Source organism: Delphinapterus leucas, chromosome X (assembly GCF_059928025.1).
Source record: "Delphinapterus leucas isolate spDelLeu-1000000601 "Yukka" chromosome X, BTC_Dleu_Yukka2, whole genome shotgun sequence".
Taxonomy (NCBI): domain Eukaryota; kingdom Metazoa; phylum Chordata; class Mammalia; order Artiodactyla; family Monodontidae; genus Delphinapterus; species Delphinapterus leucas.
The window spans coordinates 86,809,615-86,823,951 of NC_143150.1; the positions used below are offsets into that span (position 1 = coordinate 86,809,615).

A 14,337-nucleotide genomic window follows, 5' to 3' on the forward strand; every position below is an offset into this window, starting at 1 on the left:
AAACACCACACGACCCAAGTTGTGACTGGATGGGGTAGGGTTGGGTGCAGGGAGGCCAAGCAGGGGCTTTTGGAGAGTGTAGCTCCAGGTAGAAGCCCTGAAACTCTGTCTTCGCGAATATCAGATACTTCTATCCATTTGCAGCTGATGAGCCCTTTTAATGGTGTCCAAGCTAGCTGCAGGGTGATGGTTCTAACAATGATGCATGTTCTGCAAATAAGAGCTTTATCATTATTTTGAAATAGTTAATATGAAAGAGTTCAATTGGATTTGAAATCTAATCATATCACAAGATATTTTTAACAATATATTTGTCAGTGAAATAAAAAGAAAAGCTGTTAGATATAACTTCACTTTTTAAACATTTTTGAACAATTTAAAAGTTGGTTTGAAATACTTTATCACCTAATTGTACAAAGAAAGATTTGTATTGATGGTGACCATTAAGAATTTGAAGAATACATCATTAAAAAGTCTTGATCAGGATTTTTCTGTAGCCATTTTAAGCATAAAACCTGATATAAAATAAACATGTTATGGAAGCAGATTTCAAGTTTCTCATTCAAAATTTTGAAAATATTTTATTTAGAAGTTTAATATTCACTTAATATTAAAAAGAAAAGACCAAGGTGGTTTTACAGGAGAATTCTACCAAACAGATCATTCCAAAGTCATATAGCATCTTCCAGAATATTGTAAATGAGGAAACACTGACTCATTCTATGATACCAGCAGAACTTGATGCCAAAAGCAAATAAGGATAGCATGAGAAAGGAAAATTAAAGACCAATTTATGGACACAGATACAGAAATCCTAAACAAAATATTAGCAAACTGAATCTAGTATTATAGAAAAAGGAAAAGATCATGACCAAGTTATGTTTATACCAGAAATGCAAAGGTAGTCTAACATAAGGAAAATCTATAAATGTCATTTACCACATCATCAGATTATTGGAGGGAAAAAAACATAATCATCCTAAGAAACAGAAAATGTATCTGATAAAAAATTCAACACCCTTTCATGATTTAAAAACAATAACAAAAACTTCTTAGCATGGAGGAACAGGATGGAACTTGCTTAATCTGATAAAGCCTGTAGGAATCTACAGCAAATATCGTTCTTACTAGAGAAAAGTTAGTGGTGTTTCCTCTAAAATATCCAACAAGACAAGGATGCCCACTGCATCTTTTCTATTCATCACTGTACTGGAGGCCCTGGCCATCTCAGTAAGACAAGAAAAATAAATTAAAAGCATAAAGATTGGAAAGGAAAAAACAAAACTCTCATTATTAATAGCTGATATGGTTGTCAACATAGAAGACACAAAAGAATATGTAGACAACTTAAAAGGAAGCAGGGTTTCTTGAGAAATGGTCGATTCTGGGGTTGGGACTGGGGCAGGAAGATAAAAGATGAGTAGGGAGTATCTTGTAGTGCTGACAAGTAAGGAAGTACTTAAAAACAAAAGGATGGGCCCATGTCAAGGGGACACAGAAGCCAACCTAAAAGAAACCCCGGTGACCAAAGCTGGAACAATTTGAGCCACAAGACAAATAACAGTATTGGATTTATATCTCAAATTATTAAACAAATATGGCATGAGTTCATACTGATATAAACAAGTAACTGAATAAATAAGTAAGTAAATAAAGGAGAAGAAACAAATCTTTTTTACAGAAGAATTCCAAATAATATATGTAATTACATCCCCTTCCAGAGGTGAAGCTTAATTCCTTCCCTTCTTGAGGGTGGGCTAGATTCTTTCAAAGAACAGAGAATGAAAAGGGAAAAAAAATACCAACTTTACAGTGGAGAAACCTGGCAAACACTACCTTAACTAAGTGGTGAAGGTCAACATCACCAGGGATGTCATAGGGATTTCACATAACCCTGATATGATGTGATGAAAAGGGCACTTCAACTCTGTGGTATTCTTTCCAAGAACAACCCCAGTCTAATTATGAGGAAAACTTCAGACAAATCCAAATTGAGGGACATTCTATAGTACATCTCAAAACTGTTAAGCTTATAAAAAACAAGGAGACTAAGAAAATGTCATAGACCATAGGACACTAAAGAGACATGACAACTTAAATGCAATGTGGTATTTGGAATTGGCTCCTAGAACAGAAAAAGGACATTAGTGGGAAAACTGATACATTTATATAAAGTCTGAAGTTTAGTTAATAGTAATATACCAATGTTGTTTTCTTAGTTTTGACAAAAATATCACAGTGAAGAGTACACAGGAACTCTCCATACTGTCTCTATTTACTTTTTTATAACTAAAATTATTCTAAAATTAAAAGTTTGCTTAAAGGTAATGAAAGTTTATAAAGCAAGGTGAATGGCTATAATAACAATATAAAAAATTAACTTCATTTCTATATACCTGCAAAAGAGATAAAATACATTAAATAACAAGATCTCATTCATAATAGCAGTAAAAGCCATAAATACCAAGGAAAAAAATCTAACACAAGATATGCAAGACCTTATACAGAAAATTATAAAGTTCTACCAAAAGACATTCAATAATTTATTTAAAATGAAAGGATACATCATGTTTATAGCTAGGAAGACTCAACATCATAAACATATCAATTCTCTTCAAACTGATCTACAGATTTATTCCAATTCCAATATTTTTGTAGAACACGACAAGCTTATTCTGAAATGTGCTTGAAATAACAAAGGGCCAAGAATATATGATACTCCTGAAGAAAAATATGATGGGAAGATTTTGCTCTATCAAATATCAAGATTCTTTACGAAGCTAAAGTAATTAAAGGTAGTGTGGTACTGATTCAGGGGCAAAAAGTTGGCCAGTAGCAGAGATCCCAGAAACAGACCTACACAGATGTGAAACTTTGATGTATGATAGAAGTGGCACTTCAGATCATTAGGCTATCTGTGGGGAAAATAACACAACTGGGTTCCTATCTCATAATTTACACTACACAAAAATCAATTCCAGTTAGATTAAGGACTTAAAAGTTAAAGGTAAACCTTTAAACTTTTATTAGAAGAAAATAAAGAATATCTTCATGACCATAGGTTAGGGAAGACAACACACAAAAAGTGCTGGCTACAGAGAAAAAACTGAATTGTTCAACTCATTTAAAATTAGGAATTTCTGCTCATGCAAAGACACTATAAAGAAAAAAAAGGCCACAAACTGAGAGAAGATATTCACATATACCTGACAAATGATGAGTATGCAAATAATTAAATAACTTCTGTAAATCAATAAAAATTATAAAAATATCAATTTTTAAAATGGACAAAAGATATTAACAGTCATTGCACAGAAGAAGAAACATGTGTGGCCAATAAACGTGAAAAGATGCTCAATTATATTAGTAATTTGAAAAATGCTAATTAAGTTCACAAAGACTCACTATAATGACAAAAAATTAAAAGTGGCACAATATCAAGTATTAATAAGGTGTATATGAATCAATGGGACCTCTTACAAATTGCTGAAAGGTGTGTAAATTGGTACCAAGAGTTTAAAATACATTTTGGCATAATCCCGTCAAGCTGAATGTTTACATGTCTTATTAACCAGCAATTCCATACATAGGTATATACCTTAGAAAAATGGGTGTCCATGTGTACAAGGAGACATGTACAAGAATGTTCATAATAGCACTTTTTATAAGAGCAAAAAGCTAGAAATGACCCAAATGTCCCTCAACAGGTAGATGGATGAATAATTTAAGGTCACCCAATGAAATATCATATGGCATTGAGAATGAACAAGCTACAGCTACATGCAAAACAGGTGAATCTTGGAAACACGATGATGAATGAAAAAAGTAAGTCACAGAAGACCACATACAGTATGATACTATTTTTTTCAGAGCTCACAACCAAGCCAAAACCACAATGTATTGGTTAAGCATCTCCACAAATATGAAAAAAAATCAAAAAGAGCAAGGGAATGTTAAACACAAGACTTAGGAGAGTGTTAATTTCTGGCAGGAGGGGTGGGAAATGGGACTGAAAATGACACAGGGATAGATGCTATCATTAATGCTGTTCTTGGGCGGGGTTGGAGTTCCTGGGTTTTCATTATCTCTATAACTTATGTACATAATGTATATATTCTTTTACTATATGTGTAAGATATTTTATATGAACAAACAGGGAATGGGAGAAGAGTAGGAAGAAGTGAAGAATGACAACTCTTTTGAAGAGTTTTGTTGTTAGAGGAATAGAGAAATAAAGCCATATTTGCAAGGGGATGTGGGATGAAGAGAGTTTTACATTTTTTAAAGATGGGAGCAACAGGAGATCAATGGAATGGCAGAGTGAGGACTTTGGTGAGCCAGCTATCCCTCTAAGACAATGAAAATAAGGGCAAACAAACTAAAATCAATCAGTTCAAAACTCTGGCAATTAACAAAGGCATAGAATGAAGTGAAAACCATTGATCCAAGAGAAACGACTGAATCTTGGCAAGACAGCAGGTTCTGTGCCTTTTTTGTGTGTGACATTTTAACTTGTGGCTATTCCCATCCTCCCTCCCTCTCCAGCTTAGTGGTTCAGTAGCCAAAAGCTAAATAAATTCCAGAAAACAGAGAGATGCCTTGGTCAGGAATTTAAAAGGAAATCCTGGAGAATGAGACAACTATAGAGAACTCTGAAAAGTTCTGACATATTCCTGGGAATCTAAAGGGCTGTGCACAAGAAAGAGCTGGAAAAGGAGAGGGCCCAAGTCATTACTTATGGCTGACTGTGAGGCCCTGTGCAAGCAGAAAGTGAGAACTCAGGCTGGCCTATAATCTGGCTGAAGTTTGAAGGCATGCTTTCTCACACAGATCCCCTTGGCAGAGGGTAGAAGACATATAGACAAGGTATTTAAGGACATCTGACCAATCACTGGCTGACCACCAAATTATACTTACCAGGTGTGACCCCTAGGAATCCAGGCTTAAAAATAAAAACAAGATCTTTTTAAAAAAAAAAGGTAGCAGAGAACTCAGAGGCCACATAATGCAGGGAATATAGAATCCACAGAATTTGTCAAGAAAAGTTGCCAAACAAATAAATGACAACAAGAACAATAACAACAACCACACAACACACACACACACACACAACAACAAACCTTGAGGGTGGAAGAGTCTGATACTAGAGTTGTTAGAGTAGAATATCTAAAATGTCCAATTTTTTTTTTTTTTTTTTTTTTTTGTGGTACGCGGGCCTCTCACTGTTGTGGCCTCTCCCGTTGCGGAGCACAGGCTCCGGACGCACAGGCTCAGCGGCCATGGCTCACGGGCCTAGCTGCTCCGCGGCATGTAGGATCTTCCAGGACCGGGGCACGAACCCGTGGTCCCCTGCATTGGCAGGCGGACTCTCAACCACTGCGCCACCAGGGAAGCCCTAAAATGCCCAATTTTTAACAAGAAATTATGAGACATACAAAGAAACAGTAAAGTATGTTACATATACAGGGGAAAAAGCAGCCAAAAGAACATGTCCCTGAAGGGGCCAATGTTTGGGACTTAGTAGACAAAGACTTTATACTAGTAGCTATTATAAATATTTTTGAAGAACTAAAGGAAACAATATCTAAAGAATTGAAGGAAAGTGTGAGAACAATGTCTCATCAAATAGAGAATATCAATAAAGAGATAGAAATCATTTAAAAAATCAAATAGAAAATCTGGAGTTGAAAGTTATAATAACAGAAATAAAAATTTCACTTAGAGGGGCTCACCAACATATTTGAGCTGGCAGAAGAGAGAAAAGGTAAATTTGATGATAGGTCAAATAGAGATTATCCATTTCTTAAAAGCAGAAAGAAGAAAGAATGAAAAAAAAAAAGAAACAGTCTCAAACACCTGTGGGACACCATCAAATGTACCAACATATACATAATGGGAATCTTGGAAGGACAAGAGGATTAGAAAGGGGCCAAAACATCACAAATTTGATGAAAGATATTAATCTATACATTTAAGAAGCTCAAGTAGAATAAACTGATCAAAGTCAAAGACAAGAAAATCTTGAATGTAGCAGGAGAAAGATGACTTATTGAATATAAGGGATACTCAATAAGATTAACAGCTGATTTATCATCAGAAACCATGGGGGCCAGAAGACAGTGTAATGATATCTTCAAAATGTTGAAAGAAAGAGATGGAGACTTCTTTATCCAGCTAAACTGTCCTTCAAACATAAAAGAAAAGTTAAGATAAACAAAAACGGAAAGAATTTGTTGCTAGTAGACCTATCCTACAAGAAATACTAATTTCAGGCTGAAGTTAAAGGACACTAAATGGTAACTTGAAGGTAACTACACAGGTATTATAAGAGAAAGTACTTTTGTTTGTAATACTTTTATTCTCCTATCTGTTTTAAAAGATAACTACATAAAGCAATAATAATAAAACTGCATTGGCAGGCTTATAATGTATAAAGAGGTAATTTGTATGATAATAATACTATGAAGGAAAGGAGAGGGAACAGAGATATATTAGAGCAAAGTTTTTATATACTATTGAAATTAAGTTAGAATTAACCCAAAGTGGATTTTCTCAAGTTCAGATGTTAGTTGTAATCCCCAGGGCAACCACTAAGAACTTAACTCAAAAATATATAGTTAACAAGGAAATTAAAAAGTTATACTAGAAAATATCTACTTGATACATAAGAAGAGAGGAATCGAAGAACAAAGAAACAGAAAAGACATAAGACATACACAAAGCAAGTATCAATCCTTCACAAACTCTTCCAAAAGATATAGGAGGAAACACTTCCCAATTCATTTTATACAACCTGTATTATCCTGATACCAAAATCAAAGACATCACAAGAAAACTACAGACCAATATCCCTTATGAATATAGATGTAAAAATCCTCAACAAAATACTAGCAAACCAAGTCCAGCAACATATATAAAGTATTATATAACATGACCAACTAGGATTTATTTCAGGAACGCAGAGTTAGTTTACTACCTGAAAATTCATCAATGTAATATACCATATTAATAGAACAAACATAAACTCCACATGATCACCTCAGTAGATGCAGACAAAGCATTTGACAAAATCCAACACCCATTCATAGCAAAAACACTCAGAGAACTAGGAGTAGAAGGGAACTTCCTCAATTTGATAAAGGGTATCTATGTAAAACCCACAGCTAACAACATGCTTAATGGAGAAAGACTCAATACTTTCCCCCTAAGATCAGGAACAAGACAAGGATGTCTGCGCTCATTACTTCTAGTCAATACTGTAGGTCTAGCCAGGATAACTGGTCAAGAAAAATAAATACAAGGCATCCAAATTGGAAAATAAAAGTAAAACTATCTCTATTTGTAGATGACACGATTTTATACATAGAAAATCCTAAGGAAACCACTAAAAACTATTTGAACTAATAAACAAGTTCAGAAATGTGACAGGACAGAAATCAATAAACAGAAATCAACTGTATTTCTACACACTAGCACTTAACAATCAGCAAGTGAAAGTAAGAAAACAACTCCATTTATAATAGTAGCAAAAAGCATAAAATACCTAGGAATAAATTTAACAAAATAAGTGCAAGACTTGTACGCTGAAAACTACAAAACACTTCTGAAAGAAAGAAGATCTAAATGGAAAGATTTCCCATGATCATGGATCAGATGACTTAATATTGTTAAATGGCAATACTTCCCAAATTGATATATAGATTCAACACAATCCCTATAAAAATTTCAGCTGATTTTCTGCAGAAATTGACAAGATGATCCTAAAACTCATATGGAAATGAAAAGGACTTAGAACAGTCAAAAAAAATCTTGAAAAAGAATTACAAAGTTGGAGGAATCCCATTTCCTGATTTCAAAATTTACTACACAGTTAATTTAATCAAGACAGTGTGGTCTGGCATAGTGACAAACATATCGATTAGTGGAATAGAATTGAGAGTCCAAAAATTAACTGTTACATTTATGATTTATGGTCAACTGATTTTTCACAAGGTTGTCAAGACAATTCAATGAGGGAAAGAATACTCTTTTCAACAAAAGGTGCTGGAACAACTAGATATCCACAAGTAGAATAATGAAATTTGGACTCCCTACCTCACAGCATGTACAAAAATTAACTCAAAATGGATCACTGGCCTAAATTTAAGAGCTAAAACCATGCAATTCCTGGAAGAAAAAGGAATAAATCTTTGTGACCTTGGTTTATGGAGTGGTTTCTTGGATACGACACAAAAAGCTCAAATGATAAAAGAAAAAAACACATAAATTGAACTTCATCAAAATTAAAAACTTTTGTGCATCAAAGGACACCACGAGGAAAGTGAAAAAACAGGGACTTCCCTGGTGGTCCAGTGGTTAAAACTTCGTCTTCCAATGCAGGGGGTGCGGGTTAGATCCCTGGTCGGGGAGCTAAGATCCCACATGCCTCGTGGCCAAAAAACCAAATAAATAAATAAATAAAACAGAAGCAATATTGTAACACATTCAATAAAGACTTTAAAAATGGTTCACATCAAAAAAAAAAAAAACTTAAAAAAAGTGAAAAAATAACCCACAGAATGGAAGGAAAGATGTACAATTCATATATCTGCTAAGAGACTTGTATCTAAAATATATAAAGAATCCTTACAATCTAACAGTAAAAAGACAAATAATCTAATTTTAAAAGGGCTAAGGATTTTAATAGACATTTCTCCAAAAAAGATATACAAATAGCCAATAAACACATGAAAAGATGTTCAACATCATTAATTATTAGGGAAATGCAAATAAAAACCACAATGAGACACCACTTCATACCCATTAGGATGGCTATAATAAAAAAGACAGACAATAAGAAGTGTTGGTGAGGATATGGAGAAATTGAAACCCTCAGACATTGCTGGTGTGAATGTAAAATGGTGCAGCCACTTTTGCAAACGGTTTGGTAGTTCCTCAAAAAGTTAATCATAGAGTTGCCATATGACCAAGCAATCCCACTCCTAGGTATCTACCCAAGAGAAAAGAAAACATACATTCACACAAAAACTTGTACACAAATGTCCTGAGCAACATTATTTAAAATAGCCAAACGTGAAAACAACTGGAATATCTATCAACTGACTAATGAATAAACAAAATGTAGTATATTCACACAATGGAATATTATTTGGCAATAAAAGCAAATGTCACATGCAACAACATGGGTGGACCTCAAAACCAGTATGCTAAGTGGAAGAAGCCACTCATAAAGGCCAATATATTGTATGATCCAATTTATATGAGATGTCTAGACCAGACAAATCAATAGAGACAGAAAGTGCATTAGTGGCTGCCTACAGTTGTGGGGAGGGGAGTCATGGGGAGTAACTGCTAATGAGTATGAAGCTTCTCTTAGGGGGGAATAAAAATGGTCTAAAATTGATTGTGGTGAGGGCTGCACAACACTGTGAATATACTAAAGACCACTGAATAGTACCCTTTTAAAGGGTGAATTTTATGGTGTGTGAAATATATCTCAATAAAGCTGTAACAAAAAGATGGAAGCAATAACAGGATGTCTGTGTGCTAATGGGAATGAATTTGTAGAGAGGGGGAAATTGAGGTAGGAGAGAGAGGGAGATATTGCTGAAGCAATGTACTCAAGTAGGTAAGAGGATGGGATCTAGTGCCAAAGTGGAAGGACAGGATTTTGATGACAGCAGGGACAGTTTTTCCATAATAACAGAAAAGAAGGCAGAGTATATGAGTACAGATGCTGCTTGGTGGTTGGATGTGGTAGTGGGAATCAGTGGAGGTTTTCTTTTGATGGTTTAAAATTTTCAGTCAAGTATGCAGCCTGAGCCTAGGATGGGAGAGGAGGTGTCGGAGATTTGAGGAGAGAGAAGGTATGAAATAGTTATCTAGAAGGATAGGACAGTGAATGGCCTAAGAAAGTACAGTGGAGCTGGCAGAGGTGGATTTAAGCAGGGCTGGGGTTTTGCCTGATAAGTATGCTAAAGTGACAGAGGGCAAGGGAAGTGAGGATGTATGCAAGGGAATGATTATTATGATGGACCACGGAATCTAAGCTGATTGAAGGAAGGACATGGGAACATGGAGGAAGTAGAGGGTAGTGAAAACGTTCAGTTCCAGTGGCATTGAAGGATTGTTGGAATTGGGGTGCTAGAGGGAGTGAGCTAGAAGGATAAGTACTGGTTGGAGAGCAGGATGCCTGAAACTGAGATTATGGAGGAGATGCAGTCACAGATACTGATAAGAAGGGTAAGACTATCAGGGTGCGTGGCTGAGGTGGGGCTGAAAGGCAAGAGCACTGTAGAAGAGCAGACAGAACTGAGAGACAAGACCACTGGAAGGGTCATCTACGAGGATATTAAAATCACCAAGAAGTAGGACTGGAGTAGTGTTATAGAGTGACAGTGAGCTAGTAGCTAAATCCTTCTAGGAATGAGGCGTGACCGGGGCAGGTATGTGTGTATGTCTGTACCTGACTATAACACACAGGTAGGTGATGGTATAGTCTGATGAGTTGAGATTTAAAACAAAGTGGTTGATATTTATATAATCTTAATGTATCTCTCTACAAATTACTTATTAATTACAAAGGAAAAAGAGTAACTACAATGGAGAAACCTGGAGACACTAACTTAAACAAATAGTCAATGTGAACAAAACCAGTATTGGGATAAACTGACATCATGTGCCTCCTGATATAAAGCACTGAAGACACATCTCTTCTGTGGTATTCTTGCCAAAATTACATAACTTAACTTGAATCACAAGGAAACATCAGACAAACCCAAGTTCTATAAAATAGCTGGCCAGGACTCTTCAAAAGTATCAAAGTCATGAAAGACAAAGAAAGACTAAAGAACTGTCCCAGATTAAAAGTGCCTAAGGAGATATGACAACTAAACACAATGTGGGATCCTGAATTAGATCCTAGAATAGAAAAAGTATATTAGTGGAAAAACTGATGAAATTCAAATAGGTTCTGTACTTTCATTAAGAGTATTGTACCAATGCTAATTTCCTAATTTTGATAATTGAACTGTACTTGTATAATTTCTTAACATTTGGGGAATGTAAGTGAAGGATATATGGGAATTCTTTGTACTATTTTTATAACTTTTTAAAAGTCTGAAATTATTAAAAATAAAAAATTTTAATTCTAAAAAACCAGAGCGTTTAAGGAGGAGGGAGAGAAAATGTCTGGGAAGGACATATAGAGTGAGGACACCTACCCCCATGTCCTGGCCTCCTGGCAGGAGGGGTATGAGGAGGCTGCTGGGGGAGCAGAGTGCTCAGGGGAAAGCCAGATTTCTATTCAAGCAGTGGTTCTCAGTGGGGGATTGAATAGACAGTCAAGGAGTGTTTCGGAGACATTTTTGACTGTCAAAATAATTGGAGATTATAGTGACATTTAGTGGGCATTGACCAGGGATGCTCAGCATTCTGCAGTGCACAAGACAGCTCCACACAGCAAAGAATCGTACTGCATCCCATATGACTTTAGAATGTTCCACCAGACAATCATGTAGGTGAAAAACGTGTTCATTCATTCATTCAACAAACATTTATTGAGAGAGCCTACTGTGTCCAAGCACTGTTTTAGGTAATAGGGATGCATCAAGGCACAAAAAAGACAACCATCTCTGCCCTTCTGGAGTTTACAATCTAGTGGGAGAGTCAAACAATAAACAACAAACATAATAAAGATATGTAAGAGGGTGAGGAGCACTATGGAAAAAACAGATAAGGGTATGTGCTAGGGGATAGTTGCAATTTTAAACAGGATGGTCGGGGTAGGCCTCATTGAGAAAGTGACATCTGAGTAGAGACCTGAAGGAGGTGAGGGCATGAGCTTTGTGGATATTGGTGGGGGGCAAGCATTCTAGGTACAAGGGATGGCCTAGTACAAGCCCCTGAGGTGGATGTGTGCCTAATATGTTCAAGTAGCCTAGAGGAGGTCAGGATGGGTGAAATAGAGGGAGCAAATGGGGACAGTGGTAGGAGATGAGGTCAGAGAGGTTATGGGAGCCAGATCATGGATTTTAATATATAATGACTTTTACAGTAATTCAACAACCATATAAATTGAGGGAAGATTGCACTTTGTTTTGTTTAGAACCTTATGAAGAATTGTTCATCATCTAGGAAAATTGCATCACCCTATCCATGGTTTCTGAGTCACAGTGTAGCTGTCACACTCCCAGGTACAAGCATCGTATGTGCAAGACCATTTCATTATGTCTTCTAGTGGAATTATATCCCAGCCTTTACATATTGAAATACATATTGTTTTATTATAAATTATTTTCCCTTTACGTCTCCCTTATATTGAATTAGACATTTTATTGGTTTGGGGGGGAATTATGTGTGTAGACAGATTCTATTATCTATGTACTTCAATTCAGAACAGTGAAAGAGATGTTTCAAAACATACATCATAAAAATGGAGTGTTGTGTTCAAAAGGTATGAGAACCACTAAGGCATGGCAAGAAAACAATGGGACTATTCAGAAATCAGGGAGAGAATGAAGGGGATTTTGCTGATGATTGAAGGTGAGTTACAGAGGCCTGGTCAATTCCAGGGCTGTATGGGAATGTAACTAGGAGACCCCTGGTCTCTGATCTTCTTGTGGAGACTAACACGATACAGGATAAGGGCCTGATCCACTTTTTCATCTAAGCTGCTCCCCACCCTGGGGGGGGTGTCTCACCTGTTTAACACAGTAGGGTGGGGAACAAAAAGGGTTGTCTCCTCAATGAGGCCAGAAGCAGCCTAAGGCCAGCTCCATTTGTTTACCCCCAGAACAGACAAGAACCCCAGACTAAGCTCATAGGCACTCTCAGGCCAAGCTCATTGCTATAAACAATGCACCTCTAACCTGTTTAGGGATGGGAAAGAGGCAGAAAAAGGAAAAGCAATAACAGAGAAAGACAGAAGCATTCAGAAAGAAGAACCAATTGGGGTGGGGGTAGGGTCAGAGACAGACAGGGAGAAAATAAAGCCAAAGGCCAAGAGAGACTATATTCTTTTCAATTATAACTGTCATTATTTATTGAAACTTTTCAAGGGGCCAGGCACTGGGCAAAGTGATGCACTGTATTGTCTCAGGCGGAGATTATTAGACTCCCATTTGACAGATGGGGAAACTGAGGCCCAGCTGGGTGAGGCTCAAGGTCTTACGGCTAGTTTTAACTGGTTGGGTCAGGATTCAGCCTTATAGGTCTGGGCGGTCTACTATATCTCAGAGAGGGAGCCAGACAGAAAGATAGAGACAAACAGACAGAAAGATGGAGATAGAGACAGAGGAAGGGGGAACGGGGTGGGCAGAGAGTGAGAGACAGACGGAGACTTACAGACACGCAAGCAGACGATCACGTGAGCTGCAGACCTGCACAGTACACCGTTTCCCAAGAGACAGGAATTGGGGGAGCGCGGAGGGTGGGCATGGGCGGTGGGCTCCGCAGGGTACTCACCTGGTTGTCGTCTGGGGGCCGCAGGAGCACTCGCCCTCCCCTTGCTACCCGCACGATACTCCGCAACCCGCTGACCTAGGGTTGAGAGGCCGCCCAGGTAAAAGCTCGCTCAGGTCCCACCCCTCACGCGCTCCGGCCCGGCATCTTTCCCACCGCGTCCTCCACCCCCCGTCTTTACAGCGTCTCACCGGGAACCTCGGGCCGTCGGTGCAGCCGCTGCCTCGCGCGAGTAGATTCCAGGGACCGGCAGCTGGATCTCGCGAATGCACTGGACGCGTCCCTCCCGCTTGCTAGAGCGCTAGCGGGGTCGCAGGCCGCCACCGCTACCGACGGCCCCAGACTCCCATTGGAGGAGTGCCCTCCTGTCTTCCCTGGGATTGGCTGGAGATGGACACACTTTATTTTTACCCCCCAAGCCAGGATCCAGGCCGAAGAAAACCCGCCCCTTTGGGGGTCTTTGATTGGTTTATAAGCCAAGCCCACCCTCTAATAGGATTGGCCAGGAGGAGGATCTTCATCGCTTTTTGCCAGTCCATTCGACAGGTCTTCGGGCGGTTAGTTGGGAGCACGCAGGCGCGAACCCCAAAGTGAGGCCTGGCGCGAGTCACAAGACAATCGGAGGCGCGCGGCTTCTTGACGTCTTATTCTCCGTAAGCCACCTTGCGTAAGCCACCGCTCCGCTAAGAGACACGACTCTGCCCTCAGTTTTCCATAGCTTACCCCCACCTGCAGGGATTTCTGAGCCAGGTTTCTCTCTCTCAAAGTGAACGTAGTTCCTAGTTTTATCCCTGGAGGATGAGGTGGTTATAGAGGTCTGGCCAGTCACCCACCAGCCCCTGCTACTTACTGATTAAGACATTGGTCGAGTGACAG

The 14,337-nt window shown here is 38.2% G+C and overlaps 1 long non-coding RNA gene across 1 annotated transcript in view; it reads right to left on the reverse strand.

Annotated features, from left to right (window-relative positions):
• Window positions 1-14,060, reverse strand: part of LOC111170786 (uncharacterized) — a 35,780-nt gene extending 21,720 nt beyond the window's left edge. The window contains exons 1-2 of the long non-coding RNA XR_016391369.1: window positions 13,653-14,060; window positions 13,465-13,539 (exon numbers count right to left, since the gene is read on the reverse strand). This is a non-coding gene — a long non-coding RNA (uncharacterized LOC111170786). The remainder of the gene's footprint in view (window positions 1-13,464; window positions 13,540-13,652) is intronic.
• Between the last annotated feature and the right edge of the window lie 277 nt (window positions 14,061-14,337).